The 12,308-nt window shown below is 38.3% G+C and overlaps 1 non-coding gene and 1 pseudogene across 1 annotated transcript; one reads left to right on the forward strand and one right to left on the reverse strand.

The window, feature by feature from the left end:
- Positions 1-1,305: 1,305 nt before the first annotated feature.
- LOC120611742 (39S ribosomal protein L39, mitochondrial-like) overlaps positions 1,306-12,308 on the reverse strand; it is an 88,049-nt pseudogene continuing 77,046 nt past the window's right edge.
- On the forward strand, positions 3,102-3,220 carry LOC120611988 (5S ribosomal RNA). The gene has a single exon (XR_005655337.1). It is a non-coding gene; the product is annotated as a 5S ribosomal RNA (ribosomal RNA).

Consider the following 12,308-nt stretch of genomic DNA (forward strand, 5'->3'; position numbering starts at 1 on the left):
AGGAAGACTGGTCAGGTGTCTTATAGGATGCCTATTACTGGAATTTGTCTGATTTTTTTTCTAATAATTAGACTGGGTTTGTGGGTTAATGAGAGGAAGACCACAGAGATATAGTTTTATTCTCATCACGTTATATCGACAGTACATACCCACATGATCTGTCTACCAACATGACTTATTACTGTTGACCTTGATCACGTGGCTGAGGTCGCATATTGTCAGCTTTCTCCACTCTAAAGTTACTGCTTCTTTCCTCTTTCCATACTACATTCTTTGGAAAGAAGTCGCTAAGCACAGATCAGATTCAAGGAATGGGGAATTATCTTCCTCCTTGAGGGCAGATTATCTACATGAATTATTTAGAATTCTTCTGCATGGAAATTATGTCTGGTCTTTTCCATTATTTATTTATTCAATTATTTGTTTATGCCAGTATGGACTCATGTATAATTATTTTAAACTTAGGCTTATAATCCCAAATGGCTTGATTTATTTTCTTGCTCAAATCATTCTAGGCTCATTTTGTATATTTTCTGCCCCAGCCCTATACTTAGCTATTTCTCTATGGCTCCCTGATTCCTTTTATTGGAGAATGGCATTGGAAAGCAAGGCCTGGAATAAGTGGGCTTGTTGCTACCAGGCCCTCTCTCTTGGCAGAGGAAGGAAATAAATGTTTGTAAATTAAGCTATGTATATGCACATATCTATAAATATTTCAATATGTGAACATTTGCACCTGCATTAAGCTGAACACGAAAAGTTGGTTTTGGGCAGCATCTATTCAATTTTTAAAATGGACATGTATTTTTACCCAATACTCACAATCTGGAGAGTTGATTTTATAGAAGTAAAACCATCAGTAGATAACCATATATGTTACAGGAGTGTTAATTGCAGCATTATTTATAGAAGCAAATTTCTAGAAATATCTGAGATGTCTTTAAAAATGGGAACAGTTGAATAAATTATTATATATTCATACTATGAAGCAATATGCAACTATTAAAATATAATGAGTGTTTTCACGTGTCAGTCAGAAGAACATCAATGATTTTTTTTTGGTAAATGATAAAAACAAATCAAAATCGTAGAGTAATAGAGTCCTATCTTTGAAGAAAGTTAAAAAGAAATAGGTATATATTATAATGAGCCTAAGAAAGTTGTAGCGAGCTATATACCAAACTGTTAACAAAATTGTAGGATTTGGGAAGAGTTAGAATATTACTTTTATTTATATAGTTTAGTATTAATGATTTCCTACAATGATTGTCTTTTTTTTTTTTTACATAGAAAACTTTTAATTTACTATACATATTTAAATTTTAGGAAGTTGCTGGGTAGATGCACTTCCTTCTGTAGTTTAGTTTCATCTTCAGTTACCGATTTCCAAGACCTTGCCAATAACTCATCCCATATTGTAAACTGCGCTCTTAAGTGAACAGGGAAAAAGAGACCCTGGAATCTTCATACAAGACTCGACTGGGTGGCTTGAAGATTGTGAACTGCTGATACTTCATGCTGGAAACAAATACTCGTTCTTGGAATAAGAGGGCCCTCCCTCACATCAATGAAGTCACCAAATCTGTATAGCTTGACAGTTCTCTCGGGGTTCTCAGATACTTTCTCTACTATGAAATCTATTTTATACTTGTGTCGAAATATTTCTAATGCTACTTTTGCATCAACTTCCAGAGTTTCAAATGGAAAATCTTTATAAATTACAAGCATCGTTTGTGAAGGGACGTAGGTTCTTTTTTGTTGGCATCCGCTAATCAAGTCCCTGATCCAAAACTGCATCATAGCAGAAGGCTCCAGCGATTACAGGAACTTCTGGAGCTCTGACCAAACTGACCACATACTCATCTTTGAATGCCCTCTGTCACACAGCCCGTCGTCATGGTACGAGAATGCCAATAAGCCTTCTTAACGTCTTCTGGATTACGATCTTTGAAAGTAAGAAATTTAATTTCACAGAATTTGGTCAGAGGCTTATAGATGTCCCGTGGCTGCCTGTCCACAAGAGCCAGTATGGACTTCCTGCGGTACCACTCACCTGCGTGGCATGACCATAAGATGTTGAAATGTTTTTATTCATCACAAACCTAGTGCCAGGGTCAGTTTTCCAAATGTGTTTTAACTTCAGTCTTCTCAGTTCGGTCAGTCAGTGGTCACTGCCCGTTTTTCTTTTTATTAAAGACATCATTCTGCATTTCTATCGGTTCGGTTGGTGACAGCTGAGAAGCTGTTGATGTTGCTATAAATTTCCAGGCAGCCCTGGGGCGGCCCGCAGGAGCCGCGGCCCCCAGAGCCCCTGTCTTATTTTATAGTCTGAGATCTACTGAAATAATTTAAATCGCACGCAGAAAATATGGAGGGATGGATTTGGGCCTGCACTTAAAAAGCGCTTGTATTTTACTCCATTTATTTTGTCTACTGTAAGCTCTATGCGTTGCTACAAACTATCTTTGGGGCTATTTTGGGGGGAAACATACATGACGGAACCCATAAGAGACCTTCATTCTTAGAGTTATATAAATCAGTATAGCATTTGAGAACCTTGTTTCTCTGGTAAAAAGACACCTCGTTGTATTCCAATGACAGTTAATGTTTCAATCATATAAGAAAATGTTTATACATATTTTCATATCTCCCTGGTGAATAAAAATCAATATATTTTTGTCAGATTCTTCAATTGATGTACACGTCCTCCCCTCTTCTCCCAGGTCTGGTCCATCTCATTTTCACTTTTCACCTCTGTGAATTACCGGGAGCGGGGTGAGGTAGCTAATTCAGCATTTCTGAGTTGGTGATCAAGTGTAGCCACATTAGGTGGCTCAGCTAGCATGTTCCCTGCAGCTCCCCCTGGGTCTCGGCAGGGCTGCGGGACAGTGGTGGCAGGAGCGTGATGATTTATTCTCAGGTTGAACATTATTCCTTCTCCCCACCCCGCCGCCGTCTTGATTTTGTCCTCTGAGAAAATGCCAAGTCTTCTCAGCAGTGCAGAGGAAGACAGGCACAATGATGATAAGAAGGTGACAGATTTCTTGTAGGAAATAGTCCTCAAACTTCATATAAGTTATTTTATTGAGAAATTAAATGTAGTCTACGGCCATGCCACCCTGAACAAGCCCGATCCCGTCTGATCTCGGAAGCTAAGCAGGGTCGGGCCTGGTTAGTACTTGCATGGGAGACCGCCTAGGAAGACCAGGTGCTGTAGGTGTAAAAAATAAAAAAAAAAACTTTTAAAAAAGGAAATGAAATTAAAGATATATGTACAGGTAGAACTTTCATAAAAGCGAAGGGGAATAACGTGAACTTTTGAGGGATCCTCTGCCTCACACCGATGTAGGCTGTGAACGCTTTCCTGGAACCACTCTACTTTTGGACAGAGGGGCAACCCCGTACTTTGAATTTGTCTTAACAAGTAGCAAATGCTGTATTTATGAAAATGCTAACAAGCGCTTAAGATCAAAAAAAATTAAATTTCAATATAACGTCAGTAATCGAGTAACAGTAATGATTTAGGAATAAGGGGGTGTAGTTATAGAATATTTTTCAGAGCTCTTGTAACTAATATTTTAGAGCAAGTCTTTTCTCTGGTGCGGTTTGTTCCGTTGGTCCTCTATAACCATTTAGGTGGAATTTTCGGTATCGTCTCCTTTATGGTGGTGGTGGCTTCTTTAGGCTGCAGATAGCATAGTGGAGTGAAAACCGCCCAGGCGCAGCTGCCGTTAGCTCTGGGGTTCCGTGCAGCCTTGGCCGAGTTATATCCAGCACCTCAGGGACTCGCTTTCTCATTTCTTAAGTGGAGACAAAAACATTGTCTCAGTGATTAAATTAGGTAATATATAAAGTAGCTGGAGTGTCTGCTTAATAAATGACAGTCATTAATATACGTATGCAACAACCGTATCGCTCTCTGCTTCTAAAGGGTAAGCCAATGAATGCTACGGTGAAACAGCGCATAAACGAGAGGATGAGAAACTGTACAAAAGAGATGAACACATTGGTCTTGAATTTAAATGAATGTTTAATAAAGAATCGAATTCCCTTTAATACATTTAATTATCATAGCCTATTATTACAAAGAAAATGTCGGTATTTAACTCAGCCGTCAAATTTGTCATAGAACCGCATCGTATGATGAATTATTTATAACTATGGTTCATAGCTGTTGAAAATCTAAATCAAAACAGAATAGATTTTTTTTTCTAAAAGATTCAGAGAAAATATATTCTTCTCAACATTAACCATATTTTCTTCAGTCCAATTAAAGTAATCGTAGCCAATTCACAGGAAATTTAGTTTTAAGAAAACATTCGTAATTTTGGGATATCCTTCATTGGAATGCCGTAAAAGCAGAACGCAGATTAGAGAAACACTTTTCAAACCAATGTCTGGAAACCAATGGGATTTTGTTTGGAATTATCTTCCAAACCCCAGTTCTGGAGCTTAACTGGTAATATCAAATGACTTTCCATGTCAATTATTCCTTCTATCCCCTCCTCGTTCCTCTGTTCTGCCAAATGATTTCTCCCGCTCTAACTATGGCATTATTCATTCAACTGAACTCTCATGAACGTGAAGCAGAAGGAAAACTCACACGGTGTCAGAAGTGGAAATATCTGCTCATATTTTTGGTTATATTTTAATGAGATGTGGACAATACATTGTCGTTCATTCATGTTACTTCCTTTTGGAAGGCCTTATGCACCGCTGACATGCGAAGCCAGCCGTGCCTTCCCAGAGTTGGATATGTTACATCTTTCAAAGGACGGTTACTTGTGCTAATATCTGAGATGAAAGCTCCTTCGCGTGGCGCCCCAGCCCACTCCATTGCTGGTATGAAGCTCCGTATTTCAAACATGTCTTGCGTATGAATATCAGGCAGGATAGGCACCCACATAAGCATTTAGAGGAGGAATAAATGGACTAAACTGGATGAAGAGAAGCATAAATGAATTTTGACCTTTTCTAAGCATAAATGAAGAAAAGAATAAATGAATGCTGTTTTGATTTTCCAAAGGAGATTCTCTGGTTCCTTATGGAGCTATTTCAAAGCCAAAAAAAAAAAGGGGCGAGGGAGGGAGATGATGTTCCAACTTTCATATGGTGCGGTATTCCTTTCCTGTCTTCGTTTTTCTTTTCATCTTGAACCAATAATTCATTTTTGTTGTATTTTGCCTTATTTTTTTTGAATTTGCATTTTTAGTATAAGTGACAACACTTATAAAAGCAATCTAATGTATAACTAATATTTGGATTTGGCCCGACGCAGTCACTGGTGTCTACCAGTTTCCTGATAGACACGCCCTCCCACCCCCTCCTCCGCACAAGCAAATCCCTTCTCTTGTTCTTGCCTTCCCGAAGACCATTGTGTTTCTAGGACTTTCGTCGTACTTGTTAAATAGTTTGTGACTTTTCACAATTTTGTTGGCCACCACTCATATTTAAGTCCTTTAAAATAATACTTTTAATCCTATGGCTTGTCTCTTTGCAAATGGATTTATTTTATTTTTTGCTTCATTCTAAATCATGTTATGAGCAAGAGTACAGACAAGTTAGCCAGGTTTGCCATATGTATCATTTCTGACAAAAGAGAAACTGTTGGATTCAAAGTCTAATTGTTCCCCTGAATTATTAAGGGCTAAAATTACCTATTTAGTTTTGTGAGTCTTCAGTTACTTTCATCTAGCTATATTTATGCTTTCTGTCACTAAATTAATAAAAAGGTAGAAACAAAATTATACAAAGAGAAAAATCAAGGAGAAGGATCTCTCTTCTTCCTCTCGTCCCTTCTTTTTTTGTTGCTGAGGCTTTGTCTGTTTCTTACTAAAGGGCGGAAGAAATCAAGACAAAAATCATTAGCTGCTGTTATAAAGGAGGAGACTCCTGGTTTCTTCAGGAAGGGATGCTGACTCTCTGAAAGGGAGCATCCACTCTCTAGGTCAATATGAATGCTGAAAGTGTGAGAATTATTTTTGCCTTAGGGGTTTGGATCAGTTCTTTTTCTGCTAGGTCATAGAGTAAAAGAATCACTTTTTTAAAATTTAAATTTATTTATTTAAATTAGTTTCCAGTATACAGTACATTGGTTAGACATCTATGTGATTCAGCGTCCCCCCACCCTCCTCTATTTTCCGCTTTACCATGCGTATTATTCTTCTATGACTATCAACTACTAATTGTACTTTATGACCCTTCATCCCATTCTCCCGGTCCCCCAGCCCCTTTCCCCTCTGTCCGTCACCAAATTGTCCACTGTATTTGTGAGTCTGTTTTTGATTAGTTTGTTCTTTTTGTTCCTTAGAGTCCGCATATAAGCGAAATCATATGGTATTTATCTTTCTCTGTCTGACTTATTTCACTCAGTATAATAATAAACTCTAGGTCCATCCATATCATCACAAATGGTAGGATTTCATTTTTTTAATGGCTGAATAATATTCCATTATATATATGAACTATAATTTCTTTATCCAAGTGTCTGTCGATGGGCATTTAGGTTGGTTCCATATCTCGTCTATTGTCAATTATGCTGCCATGAATATTGGAGTGCATAGATCTTGACGAATTATTGTTTTGGTTTTCTTTGGATAAATACCCAGAAGTGCAGTTGCTGGGTCAAAAGGTATATCCATTTTTAATTTTTTGAGAAACCTTCATACTGTTTTCCATAGCGGCTGTACCAATTCGCAATCTCGCCAACAACATATGAGGGTTCCTTTTTCTCCACATCCTCGCCAACACTTGTTGGTTTTTGATCGATTGATGATAGCCATTCTGACAGGTGTGAGGTGATATCTCATTGTGGTTAAAAGAATCACTTTTAATGTCCATCTTCTTATTGTTGTGGACTCTTTTTCCTTTCCATTCTCTTCTGCATGTCACTCAATTCTTTTAGCACATTAACCAGAGGATAAATGTATCTGTAAAAAAATTTGTTTGGGATAGACCTTGTATCAAGCAGTGAAACAAAATTATGGAATTATCATATTTATTCACCAACTCCTAATAGCACACACACACACACACACACACACAATTAAGTGGATTTGATGGATTGCCTGCAAACAGCAGAGGTTTCAATAAATTGTTTAGAACCTATCTGTATTAAGAGCATATTTTTTTCCTTTCTGACTATACACTGTTATGCCTGGTTTAGAATTAATTCAATTCCTGGTGACAGAAAGCCAATTCAAACCAGATAATGAAAAAAGTAGAATATATTGATATATGTGACTAAGAAAGTAAAGAATTATTGCTGACTTCAGGCATGATAGAATCCAGGGAGTCAAATAATATCATTAGGGCATATATACGTGTGTCTTTCTATTTAACTTTTCTCTCTTCATTCTCAATGGTACTGTAATTTAATAAATTTTTATTGTGATAAAATAGAACATATGATAAGCCATTTAGACTATTTTAAGTGTGTAATTCAATGGCATTCATTACATCGACAGTGTTGAGCAGCCATCGCTACTGTTTGTTTCAGAATTTTTTCCTTCACCCTAAACAGAATTCATAACCATTAAACAGTATCTCCCCACTCCCCGCGCCCTCCGGGCCCTGGTAAACTCTAATCTACTTTCTGTCTCTATCAATTTGCCTATTCCAGATATTAGTATAAGTGGAACCATATAGCGTTTGTCCTTTTGTGTCTGGCTTATTTCACTTAGCATGTTTTCAAGGTTCATCCATGTCATAGCAGATATCAGTACTTTATTTTTATGACTGAATAATAGTTTATCACATGTATAGACTACATTTCGTTTATCCGTTCATCTGTCTATGGATATTTGAGTTGTTTCTGTCTTTTGGCTGTTGTGAATAATGCTGCAGCAAACATCGGTGTACAAATAGCTATTTGGGTCTATGTTTTCAGTTCTTTTGAATCTATATCCGGGAGCGGAATTTCTGTGTGTCTAATCTTGATTCCTCTGTCCTCTCTGTGGCTTCTTCCTCAGGCAGGCAACGACAACTTGTTCCTTACTTCTCACCTTCTTTAAGGAAGGGAGAGATTTTTCTCTCCTGTTGCCCAAATTAAGCCCTGGGGAGAAATTCTGATTGCCGATATTCTGATCTCCACTCCTGGATGGGTCACTGCCCCTAGGGAGAAGCTCCTTCACGATCATGTGACTAACAACCCACTGGGTGGGAGCGCAGTTCTCTGTGGAAAAGAGAAGCTCTGTTTCTAGAAGTAGGGGATGCTGGTAGGCGGTGGTAAGAGATGCCCACTACAGTCTCATTCCCCGTGTGGGCAGAAAACTCATCCTGGGGGTTCATCAAGGACCGTCAGATGAATCCTTAAGCCTAACATAGACTTTTGGCAAGAATGAGGGAAAACGGAAACTTGTCCGTGCTACTGATTGGAATATTAATTGCTGTCACCTCTTAGGAGAACATTTCGATGCTATCCAGCATGGCTGAAAGGGTGCAGACGTTACAACCAAGCAGTTCTGTCCCCAATATAGTCCCAAGAAAAATTTTATTACAGCCTCAGGAAACATGGACCAGATTATTCTTTGCAGCCTTGTTTGTAATCATGAAAAATGGAAAACACCTGAAGATTTCATCAGCTGACAAAAAGATAAATTGTAGTATATTCATAGAATGGAATGTGATGCCGCCATTAATAATGACCTTGATCTATATGTATCAAAATAGGCTCAAAAGTGTAACACTGATTGAAAAAATTAAGTTGCCATGTCATAGATACTGTATTGATAGCATTTTTGTAGATGTTAGAAAACATACAAGCCTATATTCAGCATCGTTTTGGAATATATGTATGTAAAATAAAAGTATGAAACCACATACTCCTGGAAAGGTTCCCAAGAAGTTAAATAGTGAGAAGCAAACAGGACAAGGAAAAAGAATCAAAAGGATTTCAATTTTTTTCTGTAATTCTTTTTTGTTTTAAAATTAGCTCAGTTAAATTGACTAAATGTGAACGGTTGTTAACTTAGGCCCGTTGGTACTGTATTGTTCTCTTTTCTTCACTGTTCTATAATTTTTTTCAAGCTTTCCACAATTAAAAAATGTAGCACATGATTAAAGCTCAAGTGCAAATCCAGTTTTATTCTTTAACCTTAAAATTTTTGGATGTGTATGCTGGTAGGTAGAAAAGATAGATAACGTATTGCAATTTTTTACTTGGTGTTTTTTCAAGTATTCGTAAGAACAAGCTCTTGCCCAAATCTCCCTGCTGTGCTATACTACTTCATGCCATTTTATATCATTTATGTGTTAGAATGCATTTTGTCCTTAATCTTCCCTGTGTCCTAGTATTCCCGTAACTAGCAAAATGCCCGGTGTGTTTCCTATTAACCTCGAAATTCCTACCAAGATTTAGTCTTACAGCTCTGAAACGCCTCCTATCATTTTAGCAAACAATCAGACTGCTCCCCGAACGTTAAAAGCTGGCAAAGATAAAATATCCCAATCAGTATTCCTGTGAGAAGAAAGTCCTGGGAGGTGCAGATAGATTTCAGAAATCCTATTCATTCCATAAGGGAAAAGTCATTAAATAATTGTGCGTGAGGCAGTTGGTGACAGCCTTGTCTCTTTTGGTTTTGCAAAAACGCTAACTGAAAGATTTGCAACATCTTGCTTGATTCTGAAGTGGTTAAAATTCTATAATAGGATCCTTAATGGCAAGAAAAAGAATCTCAGAGAGAGCATTGCTTGCTGAGCGCTGACATCACCGTGTGGGAATGAGTGTCGTCTTACACCATGGAATGCGCCCTATCCCTCCTCCGAGAGGGAATTTGGCTTGGTATGTAAATTAAAATATTGTTTTGAAAAATCTGTTGCATCAAATGACAGAAACATTTTTTTCTAATCCAGTTCTTTGGTACATTGTTGGCAGAGCAGTTGACAGCAGGCTCATCTAGCCAGTTTGTCTGGGCCACGCTCTTGGATTTTTGTCGTGGAGTCCAATCAAGGAGAATTGTCCTTTGGCAAAGACGCAAGAACCCGAAATTCCTGGGGTCTCTTTAAATGGTTTTATCAGACGTAAGAGAAAGGAAGGATGATTGAAATACTTGCAGACCCTTCAAAGCATTTAGAATATTCTCGTGCTTGTTATTTTGTTCTCCCTTTGCTGGGGAGTTGGCAGGTGAGATAGCGGTAGGCTGGCTTGTTTCGGTAGGTGGCCTTCTTCTTCTCCTCTCAAGTTTACTTGAAGGAGTCTATCCCCAAATGAAGTCTTCCAGTCTCAAGTTCTGCAGTGTGGAAATAATTTGAAACTTCAGATATGTCACGCGTTTCACAGTTCTGCTCTCCAATCTCATTTGACTGGGGTTGAGCCTGCGTTCACAGGTGGGGATTCAGGGAGCAACCGGTTCCGTCACTCAAGCTCATGGCTCCTGCATCACTTAGGGGCAGTGCTTCTCCAGGCGTGGTCCTGAACAGCATCATCAGCCTCATGGGGCCGCTTGTCAGAAATGTAGGCTCTTGGAGTCCGCGCTGGACCTGCTGGGGGCGGGCCCTTGGAGTCTGTGATTTAACTAGCCGTCCAGGTGATTCAGCCACAGCAGGGGGAGAAAGTAAAAGGGCTCAGACTCGGCCTCTTCTACATCCTTGTCATCAAATAGTTTGTGGTGAAATAACTTTCGATCGATTGCCATTTTGTTCAGAAGCTTTTGGGCGTAATTATTTTGGAATTTGCAGAGAGAGATTTTTCCATGAGAAAGCGAGTGTGTTCGTCCTTAGCTATGAAGAGAGGAATGGCACTCGGGGATTAGTGTCCTTGTAAGGAAGGCCCACAGGGCTCCCTCTTCCCTTCTGCCACACGAGGTTGTAGCATCCAGTCAGTGTCCATCTGGATCTCTTTTTTTCTTCAAGACATAAACTTGAAATTATTGAAAAAGTCCTTACTGAGATCATATCTCCCGTAATGACTTCTGTTGCTGAATTGTGTCGCTTTGTGCAGAACTCTTCAGAAACTAATTTGACACTTTAGGTAACAATCCTCAGACAGACAGTGACACTTCTGGTTGCAGAATGTAAATATATCATGTGTATAGGAATACGTAAATGCAAGGAATGGAAAACTGTGTCTGGACACTTCGCCTTCTAATTTTCTTGGTGTCTGTCTTTTTAAAAGCTCCTTATGGAAATAATGCTATCATTATTGATGGAGGAGGTTGAGGAAGAAAACTGACATTTACCAAACAACTTAGTGTGAGCCAAGTGCTTAACATATGCTATTTCATTCAGTGTTCCAAACAATTCTGAGGATGGGTCATTTGGTTCAATTTACAGATGAAGAAACTGAATCTTTAATTATTTAGTGTCGTAGTAGATTGGCTGTCCAATGGGGATTTCTTTTTATTCTTTTGTTCATAGAAGAACCCAGAATTACTGTGCGGATCAGGTAGTTATGTGCTCAGGCAAAGAAGAGGGCATAGTTTCAGGATATGAAATATGATTGGGTTTAAGTCAAACATGATCATTCTACCTCTTTTCCGGTGATTTATTTGGGTGTGGCCATGCAACCTGGTTCTAGCCAATTAAGAGTGAGGGGAAATTTGTGAAGCCTACTTTGAAAACCTATCCTCCCTAATAAGGTAGAGATCTGCATAAATACAAGACCTTATTCCTTCTTACATTGGGCTGTTGTCTTGTAAGGATATGGTTCTTCGTTGGAGCTGCAGCCACCATCTTGAAACTATGAGGAAAAAGCCAAGGCAGATCTGGCACTGTTCTGCTTCTGGATTTCTGGTTGTGTGAGTTAACAAATTCATATTGTTTAAGCTAGGTTTTGTTAGACATTATGTTACTTGCTATTGAAAAGGTACATTCTGAGAACATGTTTATCAGGCTCGAGGATAGGAGTTAGAATCCAAGTTTGACTGATGGTAAACACCATCCCGATTTGTTCTCTCTCTCACTTACCTGCCTTCCTGCCTTTTCTTCTAACAAAAACAAGGTTTGTCTACCATCGGCCTACAGAATTCGAAGGCCTAGAAAAATACCAACAGCAATGAGAAAGTATTTGAAAACATTCTATTAAGTACAGTTTATTCTAGTCCAGATTGTGACAAAGAATACTTCATCAGTATTTTTTACATAGCCTGATATATTTTAGGTATGCATGTGATAAACACATTCTTTTTATAAAAATCCAAATATTATTCAAAGCCAAAATTGACTGACTCGATCCCAATTTCCTCTCCAGAAATAATCATCTATTCTCTGTTAGTAAGATATCTTCCTAGATTATTTTCTATGCATTTATGTATTTACATGCTTAGATCATATGATTTTTAGAAAACAGATAACATTATAGTGTATATATT

Source organism: Pteropus medius, unplaced genomic scaffold (genome assembly GCF_902729225.1).
Source record: "Pteropus medius unplaced genomic scaffold, Ma_sr-lr_union100, whole genome shotgun sequence".
NCBI classification, from domain to species: Eukaryota; Metazoa; Chordata; class Mammalia; order Chiroptera; family Pteropodidae; genus Pteropus; species Pteropus medius.